At 47.2% G+C, this 22,287-nt stretch overlaps 1 protein-coding gene across 8 annotated transcripts in view; it reads right to left on the bottom strand.

Annotated features, from left to right (window-relative positions):
• Window positions 1–22,287, bottom strand: part of GluClalpha (glycine receptor alpha 1) — a 689,081-nt gene that overhangs the window by 178,119 nt on the left and 488,675 nt on the right. For all 8 annotated transcript variants that reach the window (XM_070537219.1, XM_070537220.1, XM_065430835.1 and 5 more), the window contains one exon: window positions 18,339–18,546. The gene's annotated coding sequence lies outside the window, so the exon portion shown is untranslated. The remainder of the gene's footprint in view (window positions 1–18,338; window positions 18,547–22,287) is intronic.

Genomic DNA, 22,287 nt, shown 5'->3' with positions numbered 1-22,287 from the left:
TCTGAACCACCACGGCACTCCGCGAGCTATGCTTCCGGCGAAAAATGGAACGACGTTCCTCAGCAAGGGTTAATCTACATAAACATAGGTAAGGATGTTCATACAGGGTGACCTAGGGCTAACCGGAAGCGAATGTAGTTGTTCCTCGCTTAAGGTTACGCAATGAGTTTCATTTATGGCTCCAAATAGTATGTAAAAGGGAACCATGTCATGTTAAATGGCTCAATAAATAAAAAAAATATTTTTTTCACCTTCTAAGGACAGATTTTATAAAATATACCTGATTAAGGCCCTAAATTGGTTGTGTGCCTGTATGCGTGTGTGTGGGGGAGTGGGGGGAGGGCGAGGGTAAGGGGGGCCGTATTAATCGTGGCAATATAGTGGCGCATGTGTCCAGCCTCGAGATATCGAGGTAGCCTCGAGGTGCCTTCTTTTTTGCTCTGAATAGCGGCCATCAGTGAAAGGCGCTGTAAACAAGTTATAATGTTAGATTTTCTCAGAGACCTTATACAAACAATGGGAGTGTTTCTAGATAGCACTGGCGCTCGGCCATTACCGTCTCTGGTACCTTCCAGCTTTGTACGAGTTATAGGTAAACCGTCCTCATCCGCCTTGCGCGCATACAGACTGGCAGCTTCTCCTGTTTAGTGTTTTAGCGGCACTTTTGTCGCCACGCACTCTTGAGTATCGCGTTTCAATCGCTGAGACCTGTACGTACCATTGAAAGTGGATGCCGCCGAGAGCTTTATATAGTGCAAGGTGTTAGGCCACTTAATATGTGCGTCAACGTTCGCCTAACCTTAACCCGAATCCGTTATTATTTTTTTTTAATTATGGGGTTTAACGTGCCAGAATCACTTTCTGATTATGAGGCACGCCGTAGTGGAGGACTCCGGAAATTTCGACCACCTGGGGTTCTTTAACGTGCACCTAAATCTAAGTACACGGGGGTTTTCGCATTTCGCCCCCATCGAAATGCGGCCGCCGTGGCCGGGATTCGATCCCACGACCTCGTGCAATCCGTTATTTTGTGCCGTCTCTCGGAGGCACGCATAAAAAGAAGAAAAAGATCATACGCTTAGCTTTAAACATGTACAAAAGAAAGTCTGAACGTTAAGCTAAACTGGTTAGCCTCCCTGCCTTTCCTTCTCCACTTTTTCCTTCCTTGAACTTCTATGATGAATTCACAGATGGCCTAATAAGGTGCACGTTACGCGATAGCATATTGCAATTAGCACGTTGTTGTTCTGATTTCGCACTCCTACGCTAACTTGTGGCAAGCCCACAAATATTCATTCCAATAATGTAACAAACAAACAAACAAACAAACAAACAAACAAACAAACAAACAAACAAACAACGTTCATTTCACGTGTTCCTACCGACTCCTACGAAGATAAGGTCCTTCGCACTCCTTTGTACTTGGCGATTCATGCGAATGTTTTGTCTGGGTCACATAATAAATGATGCAATGGTTGTGCAAGCTGAACGCGCCTTTCTTTTTCTTACCTTGGCGACATGTGGGTGGTCGTAACGGGTAGCGAGCGAAGACACGGTTCGCAATCATTGGGCAAAATACACAAGAGCAAATGCGCATGCCAGGCAGCGCGGGAGCGCAAGTACACCTCCAGTTCGAGGAACGCCGTAAGAGGCACGCACACACGGGAGAAAGGCCGGCTGGCCTACGAAAGGGCGATCGGGGGATAAACAGGACAGAAAGGAGCAAACAGACGAGGGAGGAAAGAAACGAAAGAAGAGGCGGCGAAGGAACGCACGCCGGCGCACGACGTTGTGTGGGGATAAAGAGGAGCAGAATAGGGAACGAGCGGCGGTAGAGGAGCCGGTCGGGCTGCGAGGTGCAAGGCGTTCGAATGACGCAGCAGCCCTTCTCGCGCGCCCCCCCCTCCATTTTCTCTCTCTCTCACCCGGTCGCCATGGTAACGGCTCGTCGATACCCATAACTAATACCCTTCGGCAAGGACGATTCCATCAGATCCGCGCCGTTTGGAACGGCAAGAGCCCGCGACGGCGGGAGGCTGCGGGAGAGAAGGAAAAGGTTGGTCCCTCGGCGGTGCGCGCGCGTGCGAGGTTTGAGAGGTTCCCGCAAACGGACGAAAGGGGGAAGGGGATGGAGGGAAAAGGCGTAGTCGTCGCCCGCTTCTGTAATGACGACGCTGCGATTTGTCACCCACCACATCGCCCCTGGAGTCGCTCTCAATGGCCGCGCTGCGCTGTGCCGACGCTCCTGCTTCTGTATTTCACGGAACGACGCGCCCCGTGTTAGCGTTTGCGGGGCTTTTGTGTTTTCGTATATGTCGGCTCGCCCGCGCTCGGGCCTCTGCGCGATCCGAGTGGGCGACTTGTATAGGTGCGTGTTGGACGATTGGAACGACGAGGTTATGAATGAATCGCTGTGCGACACGACGGTGGAGTTTAGGATAAAAGGCTTTTTGGGTTTGAGTGACACCGAAATCTGCGTGATTAAGGTCGCCCCGTGGTCGTCGCCGCACTGCCCTAGAACGTTGACAAGTGTGTCATATTAGCCGCGTAACACACTGTTTCAAGCTGTTACAATCACCTCTCATTTTAAAGATATATTCTATTTGATGGTACACCAAACTGCCTCGGGCTGTCCGGGAGTTCCTGGCATTAATGTTCACGTTCTTCAACTACGTCGGTTTCACTGCCACTAGCAGTGCGTAAGGAGTGCCTAAGACACGTGCGATACAGAGTAAGTAAAACAGGTTTTTGTCCCTGCTAGTGCCACCGTGCGAACATTCAAGTTATACAATTGCTGATAAAAGAAATCGCAATGTTTCTTCGCCAAAATAACGTATTCAAACTGATAATAATTCAAACCAATGAATGTAAGCTAAATTTAAGTGAACACTTCTACATAGCTATATGCTTCAATTTGTGGGTATACATTTCCGACAAATTCGGGGCTAGTTTGAAGTATACAAACCGAATGCATACTAAAAGAAAAACCATAAAAGGAAAAAATAAAAATCAATAAATATGGCTCCGTTTGGACAGAATATTGTAGTGCCAGGGCGAACGATGTAAACTGCGCAATAAATATGAATGTACTGAAATCGTGACACAAATTATAAGCTGTGGTCGAGCGTGTGTGTCCGACATGTGCGTCATTTTTGAATGGTAACTATTATGCTAACAGTCCAAACTTTTCAAAACGACTGCAGACGTCTTAAACGGTGGTACCCAATTCACCTAGAATAATGCTCGAAATGAATTAATTATCTCGGGAAGTTAACGAGAGCAGCATTCCAGTCAAGTTGGTGTGTCTTCTTTTCTTACGTCCATGTCTTTTTCGTTGCGCGATAATGCTTGAGTAATGGACTACCAACTTGCCCGGAGTGCTGCTCTCATTAAGTTTATTATTGCGCTTGGTGTGTCTTCTCCTCTTACGTCGGCGTCTTTTTTGTTGCGCAATAATACTTGAGTATCTCGGGAAGACCATTGTTTTTTTCGAATGTCTAGCAGTACGTATAGACAGTGGTGTTTCTTAATGAGCGAAGTTCGTGCGCCCTTGCCACGTATCTCCCACGCATGGCCTGTAGCCGACGATTTTTGTGCCTCAATCTTTCAGGTTACTCGACTCGACTGCATGCATCTGCAGAAGATTTCCGACTCGTCACTCCAGTACGGGTATTGACAACTGCGTGCTCCGTGGAGTCTGTATTCAGCATTGTCGGCTTCCCGAGTAACTGGCTCAAGCAACCGGTGCCCAAGCTCTGGAATGTCAAGTTTCGTCCGAGCCTTTGTGTGGTTCGTACAGTGCGAATTCGGGAAGCGTTGATTTACTGACGAACCCGATTCGACAAATATGTAAGAATACAGTGTGTTGAAAACCGGAAGGGCGGGAATTACTCGATGATAGCCCGAGGGGAAAAACCGTGAACTTGTACGCAGTTGCGCCGTGGCGAGAATTTCGGCATCTCTTTTACACTGAATGTACCTGGTGCTGCATAATGCGCTAAACAAAATTAAATTATGGGGTTTTACGTGTCAAAACCACTTTTTGATTATGAGGAACGCCGTAGTGGAGGACTCCGAAAATTTCGACCACATGGGGTTTTTTAAAGTTCACCCAAATCTAAGCACACGGGTGTTTTCGCATTTCGTCCCCGTCGATATGGCCCTCCTTCCCAGGATTCAACCCCGCGACCTCGTGCTCAGCAGCCCAACACCATAGCCAATGAGCAACCACGGCGGGTTCATAATGCGCTAAGCGTTCTTTCGTACAATAGAGGAACAACAATAACAACAACAACAAGAAAAACACGTCCAACAGCGACAGAAAGCGCTTAATTTGGACGCTTGCAAAGGTCTCCGTCAGTGTAACAACTTCCAAACAACCGATAAGTAGGCCGTTTCGGGTATTCATTTCAATAAAGATGGATAATTATGCCATACTAACTGCTTCATCAGCGCATAGGGCACACTGAGCGCACCATATTTTTTTCCACTTCTTTTTTAAATGACACAGGAACGCAAATATTCTACACAAGTAATGACGCTACGGGGAATACTTTTTGTGCACATTGCTTTACTTCCAACGAGAAACTATTGCCTTAATTTATTTTGTACTGCGAGGTCCGTACTCAATGTAACGAGCAACACTTCTCACAAAGGATAACTCTGCATTACTGAAAGCGAGGCTTTTTCACTTGACTTTAATTTTTTTAACGTAAGCTTCATTTATCTGCGTATATTTTCTGCAGCAATAAGAAAGCTACAAGACACCTGTCCGACAGAACTGCGTTCGAGACAGTGACGCACTGATGCACGGATCGCCTCTGGTGTGTCGTATCCTTGCTCTCGCATTTGATCCTTAAAATATATCCGAACAAGTGGATGTCCGAAGTAAGCAGTATATGTGCTGATAAGTGCTCGCGCATTGTTATCGCTCGCGCGTTGCTATGCATTATATTATCTTCCGTATCTCTGCCTGCGGGAACCGCGGGGCGGTGACGTCACGGGACTTACTTAAACGGTTACGAATAAAAATAAGTGCTCGCGCATTGTTATCGCTCGCGCGTTGCTATGCATTGCTTTATCTTCCGTATCTCTGCTCGAGGGAACCACGGGGCAGTGACGTCACGGGACTCACTTAAACGGTTATGAAAAAACGTCAGGAGCATTTTTACGTGCCGTCTGGAAGTGGGCGGCATCTGCGTGATCTTTCATCGCTGGTAGATCTGTGGCTCGGTCACCGCTGAATGCGACAACACGACACACATCAGGTCGATTCTCTCCACTGATAAGCGAGACATGCGAGGATGCGTCTTGCAGTGCCGTGAGATCACCTTTCACGCAGGTCTCTTGTAGCGCAATGCACGACGGAACACCGGCAGTGGTTCGCTTTCAGCTAAACGGAGCTTTCAATCGCTTCTTGAACTACACGGTTCCTTATTTCGAGCGTTCTCCATGTCTTCTCTGTTCTTGCTCGCCTGCCGTTTGCCGAGTGAATTAACAGTCTCCTTGACCGCTTCCGTCGCCGCGACTGACCAAGGGCGACTACGCCCTTGGTCAATCTTCAACACTCGCCGGGCCACTGTTCAAGCCTTCGACTCACCTTCGCACACTGCTCGAGCTGATAGGCGTCGTCGCACGCACCGCTAACGCGTGTTATACGCGTAAATTTATGCGGCTGAAAGTAGCGCTTCGACAAGAAATTCTATCACTGAACGTTGCAGCTGCAATTTTGTTTAGCATACTGGTGGCTGGACGAACTGGCCTGTCGATGTCAAATGGCGATCCATAACTGCACAAAAGACGGTGCCACCTACCACCAAACACATGTTCTTGCACGCTTAGAGAATTATGAAAAAGAAAAAAAAAAGAGAGGAAGAAAAAGGACTTCTTCTACGGCCTTCATACATCTACGGTTAGAGCGTGTTCCGCCTAAAGCCAAATTAACTGACCCTCCACGCCACTGCCCCAGTCGCAACGCAAGAGAATAAATAGACTGCCGTGGATTACATTCCGGAAAGATAGGCGCAAGAATGTTGCCCCCTGGCGTTGTCATCGGCGTCGCGGAGCTTGTCCGGAGCGATTTGCAGTTGCTGAACGAAGTCACCAAACACCAGACTCGCCGGTTGAAGCTCCGCGCGCATGGCAAGATCGAGAGAGAGAGAGAGAGAGAGAGCAGCTCTTTTGTTCCAGCGAAATGCGCGCAGCGTGACCGATGGCTGGCATTTTACGAATTCAGGTCGGTTCACTGGAAGCAGCGAACTATCGAACGGAAGTCATAACGGCCGCGCGCGCCGCTAACTCGGGATCCGCCGCTAATTATGTTGGTGGCGCAGCGCGCACACACCCGCAGTACACGATTAGCAGCGCCTCCCCGACGAGGAAGCAGCCGCTGCACCCCCCTTCTGCTGTTTGATAATCTCTCTTCCATCGCTCCCGCTTGCGCGTTTGCGGAGACGAGGCACAGCGCCCGCTGTTCCCTCGGGCTGCAGGCGAGCTGCTCGCGTCCTGTTTTTCCGAGCCTAAAGTACGCGTTTCAGGGGGATATTATGACACCTGAGTCTTCGTATTTTAATCGTAAACAACGTGGCGTGCAATTTCGATGGCTGCGTCGCTCTACTTGCAAGGACGAGGTAGCGGACTGTTCCCGGCCGACGCAGCCGTGCTTTGTTGAGGAGCAGAGAGAGAGAGAGATTCTTGTTTGTGGAAGGAAAAATTGGGGTAAAGTGCAGCGCAGTAACTGTCTCTCAGTTGAGGACACCTCAACCGCGCTGCACAAGTGGGAGAGGGAATTGAAATAGGGGTTAAGAGAGAGAGAGCGAGAGAGAGAGCTCTTGTACAAGTACGCTTGCTCGTTAAACGACGTCAGGTTGTCAAAATTACTTCGGAACGCTCCCCCGCGAAACCCCTCGAAGCGAAGCGTGGCCTTTGCGAAGTAATGACTAATAAGCGACTGGATTTTCCCTTCCAGTTACAATGCGCAGTCCTTATGACCTCTCTAAGCGACGCCACTAACGACGCACAGCGGAAGCCACTGAAGCGGCTTTGCCCGTGTTGAACCTAAAGACAAAACTCGGCCAAAATAAGTATGCAGGTCCAACGAATATCTTGGATTCTTTGTGAAGCTTTCGTAAATATGTGAAGTTTTCGTGAAGCGTAATGAAAAATGTTAAAGATGTGTCCATCTCATTCCTGCGTCACTGGCGTAAAGGAAACTAGTGCGCTGGCAAGTGCTCTTGCGCACCCGGGATCTGTAATGCCACACACGCGGCGATCATTTCAAAGAACTAGTTGTCATTGACACAATAGAATCACACATGTGATTGTGGCCTTATCAACCAGCAAATTAGGCAATAAAGAAAAAAAAAGACAATTGTGGCTTAATAATTACGTCATATATGGCTGTTGTGCCGGGGGATCCAGGTCCGATCCCACCACAGGGCATGTACTTTCTTGGTACGAAAGCATCAAATGGCCCACTGAGAAAAAAAAAAGGAGCTGGCGTCTGCAGCAGCGAAACGGCACTGAAATTCCCACTGTCTGCGACGCCACGTCACAAGCGCGCCTCGACGGAGCAGAGTGGGCGAAACGGCATAGCGTGAGGGGAGAGGGCATCGCCGCGACGCCACGTCATGAGGGTGTCTCGACGGAGAAGATATGGCGACGCGACGCCGTGGAGAGGAGACGGGTTGCCGTCGGCGAGGCAGTCGCGTGAGGCGAGCGTGCGGGTGCTAGCGTCTTGCTCTCAGAAGCCGGCGCGCGGTTCTCATCTCTGCACTGGGCTTAGCTTCTGCGCGCTCCTGCCGGCCTTGGTGGCCGCTACTGCTTCCTCGGTCTCTCGAGGCCCAGGACGCCGGTGGCACGTGGTGTTGGCGCCGCAGGCTGCTGCTTGCTTGCTGGCTCGAGCAGTACGTACCGCTATGGTACATTACGCACACCGCAAAGCTCGAAGGACCGCTCAGCGGATGTCCTTTAATGTCCACAACTTGGGCTTCTTCAGAAAAGCTTCGAAATAAAAGATGCCGGACCAAATTGTATGACATGAAATGAAACGAAGAAATCAGTATTTCATAAGGACTCTCTGATATAATTATCTTTATTTCTTATCATTAGTCCCGTAGAGAGAGCGGTACAACAAAGTGACAGCGGTAGCGACACCGGTGATAGTGATAGTCTTCATGTGGCAGTAGTGGCAAATCACTCGGGACAGGCTCTATCGTATGTACCACACTACGGTGATTGCGGGTGCGTGGCTTCGTGTGATCCAATCGCGACGAACAAGAAGGCGCAGATTCAGAAGCCGCAAAGCAATACACGCTAAGCAGATACGTTAATTGCCTGTGTGTACCCTTTCACATGACTTGTCAAACCAGTTATAGAACCGAATGGATTTTTACATCAGCAAAGCTGAAGATTGGTTATGGGGCTCTTGACTTTAATGCCACTACGCACTGTTGTCACTTTGTGCACCCGCATGCCAGCATAATTATCCTGAGCTTTTCATTCGTTTATGAGGACTTTAGCGTGACGTTGTGTAAGGAGCCGTGATGTTACCAGAGTATTCCGATACCTAACTCATAACTGCATAGCTCAGTAAAAGAACGAAAAAAAAAGAGATTGAAAGAATCCGCGAAAATTCGAACTCGAAGCAAAGGCCACAAAGAGTCACCGCTCAGCAAGCCTATCCCATTAGCATGCGAACTCTCCGCCTCATATTCACGCTGAACGAATCCCCAGGCCGCACTCTCAGAATGTCTCTGCACAGCGGAGCGAGCAGTGATTTGATGGGTCGCAAGGCTATAGGCGCAGCGTTCCTTTACGCCCCCCCCCCCCTCCCCCCCTACCTCCTTCCCCTTACCCCGAGTTACTCTCTTCGCAAGCATCGAAGGAATGTACGCGCTGTAGCTGCGGCGGTGAGCGGGGGGCTCAGAAGGGACCACAGAGAGGAGCCCTGTCACGGCGACCCCAAGTAATTAAGGGGCCCCACAGCGCCTCAACTACCTGTCTTCATTCAAACACTGCCGAGGGCGCGCCACGGAGGGCTCTTCCTCAATTAATCGCGGAACAATGCCTTCACAAAGGCCTTTCAAGGATGGCGCCTTCGGTCGCCGCCGCACCTGTATGGGTGAGCCGTTTGTGGTGGCGACGTTAAGCGTTGGTGATGATCGATATACCTGGAGATATGGAGGCCGGACCGCAAGGGCGGACTATAAGGGGCGACCTTTCCTTGTTAACGGACACCTAAGGAAGGATTACTAAAAATGAGCTGAACGAGCCATGTAACTCGTGACGAGGTCATTGGGTGCAATGTCTAAAAAGCAAAAGAACAACAGTTCGAAGATATAGACAATGGCATAGACTGGCTGTGCCCAGTTTGTTGTCGAAGCTTCGTCATCTGAATGCTGTGCGCAGAAGCGGACGGCACACTCTACTTATTTTTCTTTTTCATTCCATCGGCACGACGCTGCGCCAGTTATGCAACGATATGCCATTTAGACCTCACATGCCTATACTGGTTACACCTAAGTGTAAATTGGAGCGTAATCTTGCGAACACTTCCAGTGGAGGGGTATAAAACCTTTGCCAAAGTCTTCATGCACCAACATTAGTCTTAGCCTCACTCTTTCAAATGAGAAATACTAAAGGAGTTCATCTAAAACAGCGCAAAAAGGAAAATAAAAGAAAAATGAAAACGGTCGTGGTCCTATCGCGGTTGTCATTCCACTCATAGTAAAAAAAAAGAAAAACAATTGCTGCTTCCTGCATATTGAGGCACATCAAGCTCGAACGCATGGCAGAAGGCCTGCTGCCATCGATGGACGTGCATAATCTGACACTGCCGACTTCTTGTTACCTGTGTTCACTTGACGGAGAGATAAAAAATAAACTTCGAAAAACTGTTTCATAAAAAAAAAGTATATTGCATGGAGAGAGCGAAAAAAGTAAAAACAAGTAAAAAGAGAAAAGATAAACTTGCAGCAGAGCCAACGAGTTGGAATCTATATACGTATAGCGAAGCTTTGCGTGATTGCATAAAGAGTCGAAACACGAGTTTTGAATTCCACTAGAATTGAATGTACGCACAAAGCTATACGGAACGCCTCATTCAGCCATTGTAGAGAGGCTAATGCAATGCCATCGCCACTGCCGCAGATGCGCGGAGGCAGGCACCATCTGGAGACGGTGCATGGTACCAAGTGGCACGCACGGCGCGCGTCCTCAGCTGTGATTGGTTGGCTTATTCGGTTAGAGAACAACCAGGCCGCAGTACCCACGGTCACAAAACCTGGCAAGATTCGCAAAAAGAAAAGCTTCGCTTTTGAAAAAAAGTTGGCCGAAAAGGTCACTCCACTTCCATCACTCCAGCTAAATGCTTTACTTTTTCGCGAGCGTCTTTTATCCAACACGCACGTGGTGTACCTCTATTTTCTTGCTTGTTTCAAGTGCCTCAACCTCACATTTTTTTTTTCAATTTTTATATCCGCTTGATCTTTTTTTCTTCGTTGCTCCATCTAAGAATCTCACCATCTCTCTTCTTTCAGCTTCCCTTAGCCCTAACTCGGCGAGCCGGGCCCCTAATCTTCAGGAGCGTTCCGATTTCCTCGGAGTGACGAATGTCAGGCCGTCGAAGGTTGCAGCGGCGGCGCCGGAAACGAGCACTAACGGATTATTAAATTTCGGCGCCATTAGGGGAGCGCGGAGAAAGGAGGAAGGAAAGGAGAAGGGATGTTTCCTGCATCTTCCCTTCGTCTGAACGGTGCTCCCTACGAGGCTGCGAAAAAGCGTCTCTTCCTCTCCGCAACCGCTACTCTCGCCCTCTTTCCAACTCCCTGACGATCCTCCTCGGCTCGTCCTTCTCTCCCTGCGCCCTCTTTGAGGCTAGAATCTCGGTTCCGCAGTTCTGTGCATCATTCATTATGTCGGGTGTGACTGAATAGAGTGCCGTAGTTAGTGGTGGCCAAGTGGCTATTGCGTTCTGGAGCTGAGCATTAGGTTGTGAGCTCGATTTCTGACCGCAGTGGCCGCATTTTGATGGGGGCGAAATGCGAAAAGCGCTCGCGTACCTAGATTTACGCGCACGTTAAAGAACCCCACGTGTTCAAAAATTAATCCGGAACGATTCACTATGGCGGCTGTGGTTGCCACGCTGTTGCTTTGGTACGTTAACTCCATGAATGAATCAATCAAACCCCTTCTAAATTCAGCTTCGTCTCCTCCTCGCCCTCTTTGAAGCCGGAATAGTGATTCAATAGTGCGGTGTATCATTCGTTATGTTGCACGTGCTCTAATAGAACGCCGTAGTTGGTGAGACAGTATGCTGGAAACATACAGCAGGCTGCTAAGTGCAAAGCTTTCTTTAATTACGGATTATACGCTAAAGAATATAGTGTTCTGAAGTCTCTGAAGTGCATGCTTCAAGACGCGTAAGGGTGGGGGTCTGTGCGATTTTTTTTTATTGCAGCTACATCTTTAAACCAAATATTTCTTTTTATTGCGTGCGAAATTGTGTATCTTTACCACATCAGGCACAAAGTCCATATGAGCAGGTAATTACGTAATCATACAAGCATATTGGCAACCGAAGCAGTGGCTATCTTACCTCAACAACACAAAATTAAAAAGACGAACAAAGCAAAGATAAGGACAACGAAGGCCGAGATGAACAGAAAAAAAAACATCAATGAAATTAAACATCACGTAAGTCAAGCATTGCCTGTCAGGCTTCTATGCATATTCAGAACACCCGACAAAACTGAAAAACGTCAACTATTTCTAGCGCAGGTTACCAGCAGTGTGCAAAGGCATTAAGTAGACTCAATTCCACGTCAGTGCACAAATAAAAAGAAATTGAGTTTACACTGCTCACAGAGACAGAGAGAGAGATGAAAGGAAAGCAGGGATGCTAACCAGTCAAGAGTCCGGTTGGCTACCCTGCGCTGGGGCAGGGAGAAAGGGAATACAAAGAATGGAGAGAGAGAGAGAGAGAGAGGGAAAGGGAGATGGAGAGGAAAGGGAAACGTGCGTGACAGGATTACAAGCACATCACTACACATACTAAATGTAAATCAGGATAGTAGGGTCTCGTTTCAAAACGCATTTGAAGGTTGAGCGGCGCATGAAGCCGTGTTGTTTTTCTCTATACTTCCTTCCCTACTGCAGGGCAGCACACTGGGTGCAATCTTTATTAACCTCCTTGGCTTTCCTTCTCTCTCTTGGAGTGCTCTGAGAGCCAAAGGTGCTATCTTGTAGATGGAGTTATACGGTGTTGCGCTTTTAGAAAGCAGTAAATGAAGTTACATGTGTTAACAAATGAAGTTAAGATAACTTGACGTGGACAGAAAATTGATCATGCAGCGAAGTAAGCGCAGATCTTAGGCTGAAACAAGCGCTTTATAAGTGCTCGGTTTTAAAGGTGCCCGACCCGCCGTTGTCGTTGGCGTTGGGCTGCTGAGCACGAGGTCGCGGGATCGAATCGCGGCCACGGTGGCCGCATTTCGATGGGGGCGAAATGCGAAAAAACCCGTGTGCTTCGATTTAGGTGCACGTTAAAAAACTCTAGGTAGTCGAAACTTGCGGAGTCCTCCACTACGGCGTGCCCCATAATCAGAAAGCGGTTTTGGCACGTAAAACCCCATTATTTAATTTTAATTTAGAGATGCCCGTTACAGCAAGGAGACTGTTTAGGTGGTTGTGGAGAGCCAGCGAAGGCTAATAGGAGCACTAAAACAATTCCCGATGGTTGATGACGAACTTTTCTTGGAAAGAAATATTCTTAGCATTGTAGCCGCCGTATTTCTATGTTATAACCTCCCGTATGAGACGGTTCCAGCATGCCAAGTGCATCGCCCACGTTGCTCCACCACTTAACAGCGTGCGCTTCGTTTTAGTACGACCACACGCTGGCGAAAACTCCGTCTCATGTCAGTTTTTCTTGCGTCAAGAGAACAAAATGAGCAAGAACGTTACAAAACTGGGAGCAGATTGTGCGTCGTCGCTAGCTCCCAAAAAGAAAGAAGAGTTGTTATATATATCGATCAATTGATTGATTGATTGATTGATTGATTGATTGATTGATTGATTGATTGATTGATTGATTGATTGATTGATTGCACCAGCCGGGTAAACTGCAGGTTTTTGATATCGTCCCGAATGTACAGTCGACCAAAAAAGTTTACGGACCATGGGGTCTCAGAAAATGCTAAATATACGAGCTGCCTTTAAAAGTAGCCAGTAAAACCGCACATCACAATGTTGTTCGTATATACCAGTAAAGGCTGGAAATGGGAATATCAGGCTGCATTTGGAGGCTGCGGAGATATTCCGCTTTTTGTCAGGTCTCTTGGTCCGTAAACTTTTTTGGTCGACTGTACGTACCATTTCGTCGGCGTCTGCTCCGTATGATATTGCTTGAGGTTCTGGTTTTCAGTTCATTAGCTTGTGACGTGCCTAGACTTTCTCTGGCATTGGCAACTGTTCGTTGGTGCGCTGCCTTTGGTTAGTTGTCGGCGAACGCTTGTGACATCGTCCACCCTCTACGATGCGACAACGAGTAGGCGGTGCCTTGCTTTGGTGCGAACATTTTATTAATAATTAGTATGTTAGTAAAACAAGTATGGTAACTTCGATGCCGAAACTGAAGAGTAAAGAGCAGTATACTATTGCCTAAAGAAGACTCAGAAGAAGAAAGGTCAAGCTTGCTTATAGTAATACATTATGACTATGGAAATGCAATAGCGCCAATGTCAGTCTTCGCTTGGCAGGAGTCTTGGTAAGGAAAATAGTATGCAGTGACGAAGTACAGGTGGCGCCGCGACTTGGAACTTCCCGTACTAACTCTACTCGAGGTCCAAATTCTAACAGTCTCTGCTTGGGTGTAGATAGCTGCGTATCAGTAAGGAAGCGCGACATTGGATTGTAATGGAACCAGATGCTTTTCACAGCAAGTTTGGATAATATTTTATCTTAACACGGTCAAAATAAATGAGAAAACAAAAAGGCGTTCAGAATTCGTGACGCTACATCGATGCGTATTTGACGCGAACGTTCACAATAATCACGATCAGTTCACAATCAGTACACAATACCAGTACACGTTGATGTACTGCGCACATTTAACCTCCTTTTAAATAAAATGCGTACAGAACGTCAACATAAAGTGACATATTGCTTGAAACCTGTTGCGATGTAATCGTAGAACGCGCCAAGCCTCGGTATATGCCGAAACCCTCCACATAACCACTGAAATTGTGACGACAACGTTTTGTCCGACTAGTGCGCATCACAGCGCTCGTTAGGGGGCTCGCGAAGGGTTATTGTCTCGCAGAACGGCCACGTTGCGCTCAACTATACCAAAACTACTTGCGCCAAGGTGGACGCATGACCCGTGCCGTTACATCTGCCGTCCAAGCACCCGACTCCCTCATTCTTCTTTTGGTTTTTTTTCCTGCACCGAACTGCGAGAGAGAAGACAGCAGCTTTGTGTCGCCGCCGCGAGTGGAGACAGAATCGATGCCGAGCTGCGGGAGTCCCGTTAACGACGCAGTTCTCCGATGACCCGAACGTGAGCGGCGGTGGTGGCCGTGGCGACGGACGTCCAATGCGCCGGCTGCGGACCCGAAGATGCCCGATCGGACAGTTTCGTCACTTCTCTTCGTCCGCCTTGCTGCGCGCTTATTCGTCTTTGTTTTATTTCTTCCTTCCACTTGCGTCCCTGTCTTTATCCTCGCTATCGCGGCATCGATAACGCGGACCCTGTTGAAAGGTTTCGAGAAGAAACTCTTGATGGAGGTGGAGTAACGAAGAGAAAGTTTTGGGCGCTGACGACCACGAGCCTTGTTCTTTTCCTTTCCTTTTCTTTTTCTTCTTTTGCACTTCAAGCCTTTGGTTTCTCCCAGTCGTTAAAGATTCGGAAGTTCCGCACGTCTGCTGCAATAGGGTCCTGCTGCGGTGGTAGTTTCTTCCGTGAGTGTTCTGATGCGCCCTGTAATTGACCCCTGGAGCTCTGAAGCAGCCGCAGCCGAAACTTTAGAAAGTGCTGATCTCCTGCTATTTTCTCAGAAGGAGAAATGCTGGCGAAGTTTTTATATACCAGTACCGTTTATACCGGCTCAAAAGGGTGCGTTGTTTAGAAGGCGAAGGGAACTGTGCGCCGATCCTATTACAGTGTTTACAGCGTCTGAACTGACGTTCTAACTGAAAAATAAACATTTCCAACAAAAACCATTCCCATGACAGAAAAGGCATCTTCAAATGAAATTTCCATTACTTAAGGCCTTGAGTCCTGTTCACTCCTGTAACTCGTAACTTTCTCACTAGTGCTTGTACCAATTTACAGCTATTATTGATTGTGGTTGCTTGTTTCAACTAACTATAGGACTAGGTAGGCTATTTCACAATCAGAGCATCTGACTGTAAAACTTTTAGACGCATCCTTTACGAGCGCTTTCAAGATTCCAAGCAATGATTTCAGGATTGCAGCTTAATGAGCACAAGGCTCAAATGTTTTGCAGTGATGCCACAAATTACGGTAGGTATTCTCACCGAAAGTTAGTTTAAGACCCCGAGGACTAACACTTATACGCTGAAAGCATTACCAGATTGATGCAAAAAGAGAATTCAACATTCCGGTAATAATTACACGTTTTCTCGGAACTGTAATACACAGATTACGCATAAGCATAGCATTAACAAAGTGCTTTTCTTTTTTTTCTTTTTTTTCTTCACAGGACAGAACGAACCGCGCGTGCGGAATGAGATGAATATAGTGAACTCTAGCTTGGAATGAGATGAATATATTGAACACGTCTTGCTGTACTGCGTTATTTATTCTCGGCATCGCAAAAAAAAAAAAGATTACGAGATAAATTGCCTGCTCTGGACAAACGGCCACTCTCACTGGGAAAAATGTTGGGGCCATACTCAACAACTGAACTGCAAAAGTGCGCAATTAGCGCCTTGAAAGAATTTTTAGAAGTGACAAGAATAGCATGTAATTACTAGAGCGTTGTAATTATATTCTGTGGTTATGCACTAGCGTTTGATCTTTTGCGAACTGTCATTGATTTTGACTCCGTTAGAATCTGTGGTGTAGCCTTGTATATATTGTATTGCATTGTATTGTATTCTTTTGTATTGCATTGTATTGTATTGTATTGTATTGTATTGTATTGTATTGTATTGTATTGTATTGTATTGTATTGTAGACCACTATAATTATGTGCGACTATATACTGGCTGCATTGTGATTTGCCCTTGTTCTGCAAATTTTGTGTCGTGACTTACCACGCACCAACGTGAACTTTATATATAAAGACCTATATTTACCTTTTGTGTTGCTATAATATTACTTTTTTTTGTGTCTGTTTTAGCCGGCCTACCTTTGTTACATACTGTCTGTCCTTATAGCTCGTTTGTTTGTTCTTGACGGCCAGTTGCTTATTATCAATGTTTGCCAGAAAGACAAGGCACAGCGGGTATCAGACATCATGGGCACGACCTTAAACGTTAAATGAGGGGAAATCACGTAAGGTTGTGTGACGGAGGACGTTTCTGATATTTAAAAAAAGATAGAAAACATACATTTTAGAATAAAAATAGGGAGCAGTACATCAATTACTCAGGGCTTCATTAAATTATCGATAGAAAACTAATGGGTGCATTGTGATCAAAAAAGGCTTTACCGCGGCTCCATAACACACTCTGTAACACTCCATAAGAGTGTTACAGCGCTGCGATAGGACACAACTAGCCTTATGGGGCAAAACAACGCAGCAAACATTACACTCGTAATGCAAAAGCACACTCTTGCCGTAACCGATTACTCTCGCGAGATTACGAAAAAGAGAGAGAGAGAGAGAGTGCGCGAAAACTGGGAGAGCGGCTGAAAGCGAAGGCCGAAGAAATAACACACAAGCTGCAGCAATGAAACACACATAAAGAAAAAAGAAAGTCAGGCAGTGAAAATACGCAACGTCCGAGAGCAAACACTGTCGCTGGCCGACGGCTTTCATGCAGTCGTGGCGCAATACAGCATGAACACAGATTGATCACGACACCGAGACCCTAACTCGATCGGCTTCAGAAACTGCGAACGCGTTTATGCTACGCCATCCCTAAGTGCCAAGCCCGTCGGTGTGTACTCTGCTTTCGTTTAGCGTGGGCCTCATTACGCTTCGTTTTCTTTCTACGTCTCTCTTATTTCTATTTAAATCCTGGATTTTCTCCTTTCTGTAGTTTAGTCAGCGTTATCATGATGCACGAGCCATCAGTGTAAAGGAAGGCGTTGGTCGACATAAGCACGCCGCCTTGTTATTTTTTAACCGTTCTCCCGTATCTGTTTTATTCGCAGACAAAACCTGGCACGCCCATTATTCAGCGGCACAACGCAGTCTTGCTTGGATCGGGTCAGCTAGGTGGGCACGCTAATGAAAATGCCCGTCCATAAAACTATGATGGCCCTTTATTACGACACGCTTGTTCAAAGCTCAAAGTGGCGCGACGAACAGCTGGCAAGGGGGACAATTACCGTCACTGCTTTGGAATTCGATAAAAAGACGCGAAGTAAACTGCAAGGCAGCCGAAATCATTCTGCAACATGCGCGATGCTTCGCCGAACAACAATATGTTCTGGATTTGGAGGTACAGACGTCCGTTAAATTTAAATAAAACGCACGTCCGCACGTTACTGCAATCATGCAGGCGTGTGCTCGATTGGATGGTAACGGAGAATTCTAACTAGTTCTGACGTCTTTGTTCCTTGACGCGAGTCCTCGATCACTACGAAATAACGGACCACGCGCATTACACACACCAGTGTAAATAAGGCTTCTAATTTGTTACACACCACCGCAGAAAGTAACACAAAGGAAATGCTCTACGGCGTACGCTTCAAAGTGCAAGTTGGAAATGGAGCAACTTTGCGCACAGCAAGGCGCTCAATGGGAGGCGCTGAATGGGAGGCGCATCGCAGACGCTAACCCATGTAAATGTCACTGTCGAGCTCGAAAAGTTTCCGTTCGACTCAGCCGGTATTCTTGCCATAACGTGGAGGAATCGCACACTTCCGGGACGTCCCGGCCGTGTGTGTTTGATGCGCAACTATGTTACATAAACTCTGCAAGGGATATCTTATTTTGTTGTAGCGCAGGCTGAACAACGAGGACGACAGAAAGGCACATCTGACACACACAGCGCTGTGTGTGTCAGACGTCGTCCTCTCTGTCGTCCTCGTTCAGCTTGCGCTACAACAAAACAAGATGTGCCGTATACCAACAAGCCCATATATAGCTATCCTCCGCAAGGGAGGCCCACAAAGGGTAAGGAGCCGCGTATAAAGCGCGTACCAGAGAAGTAGTTCATTGTTGTGGTGATCGTCGACGATGTGTGGGCCGGGGCGCGCGTCGTCTCCAGGGGGCCGATCTCGTTCCCGTGGAGTGGCCAGCGCGGCGCCGTGGGTTTCGCTCAGCGGCCTAGGTCAGGGCGCCGGGCTCGGGCGGTCTCACGTTGGCCCGTGCGGCAGTACCGCAGCCGGCGGTGTGGCTCCTCCTCCTCCTGCGGACCACGAGGGAAAAAAAGAATCAATCAATCAATCAATCAATCAATCAATCAATCAATCAATCAATCAATCAATCAATCAATCAATCAATCAATCAATCAACCAATCAATCTGTTGTTAACTGTTACATATACATCAAAAGTTGCATAATGGACTACCTGGAAAAATTCAGCGAGTTGTGGCAGGGGTCCGTAAGCTACAAAAGATATATATATATATATATATATATATATATATATATATATATATATATATATATATATAGTTACACAGACCCCATAAGTATATTGAAATACGAATACATCACTCAGCCATCTCTATTGTTACATCTGTAAACAGAGTCAGGAGCACGTTCCGTCCTAGCTCTGTCCGCGACTTTCTGTACGCCACCGCTCCAGGTGGCGTATGCATCCGCCCCCGATTGTGCTTACTTTAATTATCCCTGCGTCCATTTTTACCGCCCTAATAGATCAACGGCTACAAATTCCGTATGTTCCATGCATTACTTGACCTCACCAAATCTGCTTAGTAATCTTAAATTAAAATAGAGCATCAGCTCCTGGCGTTTTCTCTCTCATCGATACGGCAGCGCTACTGCTGCTTCTCGGCGTTGCGCTTATCGTTCACTGGTCTATCGCTCATTGTGCCGCGCACGTAACATACATATTTCAAGTCCACAAGGACCAAGCACTTAACAGGTGATAAGACAGGGAGAGAGATTCTGGTATTCGTTTAGATTCAAGCTCATTTATAAAGAAGCGCATAGGGGAACGCGAATTTCCCGAAAAAGGCAAATAAGTTAGAAAAGCCCTCGACGTAAAGGCGCTCACAGTGCACACAAAATGCGGAAAGCTGGTTGGGCCACATTTTTGTCCACGAGTGATTTTGAAACCTTCGCAATGACATTGCACGTGCAGAACCATCGTTCCCCTCTGTCGCCTGTGCAGGTTCGCTTCAGCAGAAGGATACGCAAATGTGCGAAAGGCGTACAGAGACGCACTGCTCGCATTATGCACCACGCCTGAAATGTGACGGAACGGTGAACATGCTGGCCTTTAAACCCACCGCGGGTGCCTTAATATATTAGAATTCACTGCTTTGTGGTAGGGCGATATAGCGCTTACAGCTGCGCCCACAGTGTACAGCGAATGATGGAAGTGAATGTTATGCGGTACCTGTTACAATTACACAGCATCTCCCTTCTCTCTCTTCCCCTCCTCCCTTCCCCCAGCGTAGGGTGGTCAACCAGACTCTTGACTGGTTAATATCCCTGCCTTCCTTATATCCCACACTCTCTCTCTCTCTGACTAGTACCGAGCGGAACATACGAGAGAAATTTTTCATTTGTCTGAGTCGTTATTCCTTGATATGAACGACGGATATGTGCAACTTTGTTGGGCATTTTCCTCGTAGCAAGATTTAAAAACAGCTTATGTAAGTATAAGCTGTCTCGCGATAAAAAAATTGAATTGAAGACGCCTTTGTTTACGGCGAGCGAACCCAAGACGTTCAACGTGGTTTACTTCGTGTCGTAGATGTTTTCGTGGAACAATCGCATCTTCTGCTTTGAACAGAAACGCACCAAATATTTCACCCTTGAATATAGGTTTCTCGCTTAAGCACGAAATGTGACACCTACGGCAACGCTACGAAAAATGAGTGATGCCACTACAGTCGTTTGGAGCAACGTCCACACGCTAGCGTGGGCGACAAGTAGGTGCGGTCTTGTACAGTGGATGTATTGTACACAATATCATCTATTCAGTATTTCTTAGTGTGCGCGTGAAATTAAATTTAAATGATTTCTTTCGTCGAGAACTCGTGAACAGTTTCATTTACTCTACAAAAATACTCTAGCCTTCGTATAAAAGAAAAAAAATTAGTTCTGAAACGCTTTAAAAAATTTTCGTTTTTACCGGTGTTCTAGCTAAATGTAGAATTTCTGCTGAGAAGTTTCAGAACAGAATAGAACATCCACAAAAGAGCATAGGTGACATTGGAAGTGCACGTATTATTATTCGTTGTTAAATAACTATGCAACTAACATCGACGAAGAATAGATTCGAACAGCAGAAATAGCAGCAAGCGGGATCTGTGAACATGTCTGGTCACGTAGTTGTCGACTCTCTCAGAGCGCACATTCGCCATCTGTCAAGAATCCCGGACCATCATTTGACCTCCCTACCAGCCGAAAGACCTCAAGCGACCTTTTCACGAGTGATTAGCGCTCATCAAGAGTGCATACCGTCATCTTTTACACCGGCGGCAAAGCCTTCATCTCCCCTGTGGTGCCTACGACAGCCTCAAGTGAATTTTGATATTCCTGGAATTACAAAAAAGTCCAATCATCCATCGCCGGCTCTGAAGCAACTTACGCTCCTATTACTACACCAGACGTATCATGACCGCATACATATATATACCGATGGTTCGACCTCACGTGCCAGCTCAACTGCCGCATTCGTCGTTCCAGCCAAGAAGGTTACAGTTCAATTCAAATTGTCGCACACGACTACATCGACATCAGCAGAGCTTGCAGCTCTCCATGCCGCTATGATGTACGTCACCGAAGAGCCCACAGAGAAATGGGTCGTATTTTGTGACTCCAAGGCAGCCCTTCACAGCATCAAGTCTGCATTACGTCACAGAGTATACGAGCAGATGATATCTGACATCAGGGAAGTACACCACCATGCTCTGGAAAGAGGGCACACCATTACATTTCAATGGATTCCTGCTCACTGTGGCATTGTCGGCAACAACCTAGCAGACAAGGCTGCCCGGTCTGCCCACGAAGATACCCAGACGCGTTCCATACCTTTGGCGAGGTCTGACGCTGCCAGGGAACTTCGCCTACATGCACGCAAAAAGTCGCAAAAACTCTGGAGTTCAGGTGCCTTCAACTGCCGATTATATAAACTGGACCCCATGCTACAGCTACAAGTGCCATCTAGCCTTTCCCGCGGTGAAGCAACCCTGCTGTGCCGCTTGTGGCTGGGAGTAGCATTCACAAACTCATATTCCTTTCGTTTGGGAATGGCCGAGAGCCCGATGTGCGATTACTGTGGGTGCGAGGAGACCATCGAGCACCTATTGTGTACTTGCCCCCACTATGATGTACAACGCCTCTCTCTGCAGGAAACTTTACACCGACTAGACTTACGACCGTTCACCGAGTCAAAGATACTCGGACCGTGGCCACACCCGTCACTGGCACGAAAAGCGAATCGTGCATTACTGCAATACTTGAGGTACACCGGTTTAAGAGACCGTTTATAGTGTCCCTGTGCATAGTGTCCCTCCCACACGTACTCTGTGCTTACTCTCTCCCTTTCTTCTTTCTATTCCCCTTTCCCCCACCCTCAGTGTAGGGTAGCAAACCGGATACTCTTCTGGTTGACCTCCCTACCTTTCCTGTCCTTGCTTTCTCTCTCTCTCTCTGGTCACAGGAAAAACAACTTGCTCCAGCGGAAAAAAGAAAAAAAAACATATTTCTTTACAAGTTTTCCGCGACTGCACAAGAGCACTTTGTGCAAGACAGGCTCTCCGTGCCTCTAGCAATGTCAGCACACTGTCACGCTTACGCGTACATGTACGCATATACGCGTACGACGACGCCTGGCGTGCTCATATAATTGCTGTCGCAATAAAGCTCGCATTGAGGGATCATCCCACGCTTTGGACGTTATGTTTGCAATAAAGGTGCACTTTCACGCATTTCTAGCTTTCGATGTTTC

This window comes from Dermacentor albipictus, chromosome 4, assembly GCF_038994185.2.
Source record: "Dermacentor albipictus isolate Rhodes 1998 colony chromosome 4, USDA_Dalb.pri_finalv2, whole genome shotgun sequence".
In the NCBI taxonomy this organism is placed as follows: Eukaryota; Metazoa; Arthropoda; class Arachnida; order Ixodida; family Ixodidae; genus Dermacentor; species Dermacentor albipictus.
This window is presented reverse-complemented; position numbering and strand designations above follow the sequence as displayed.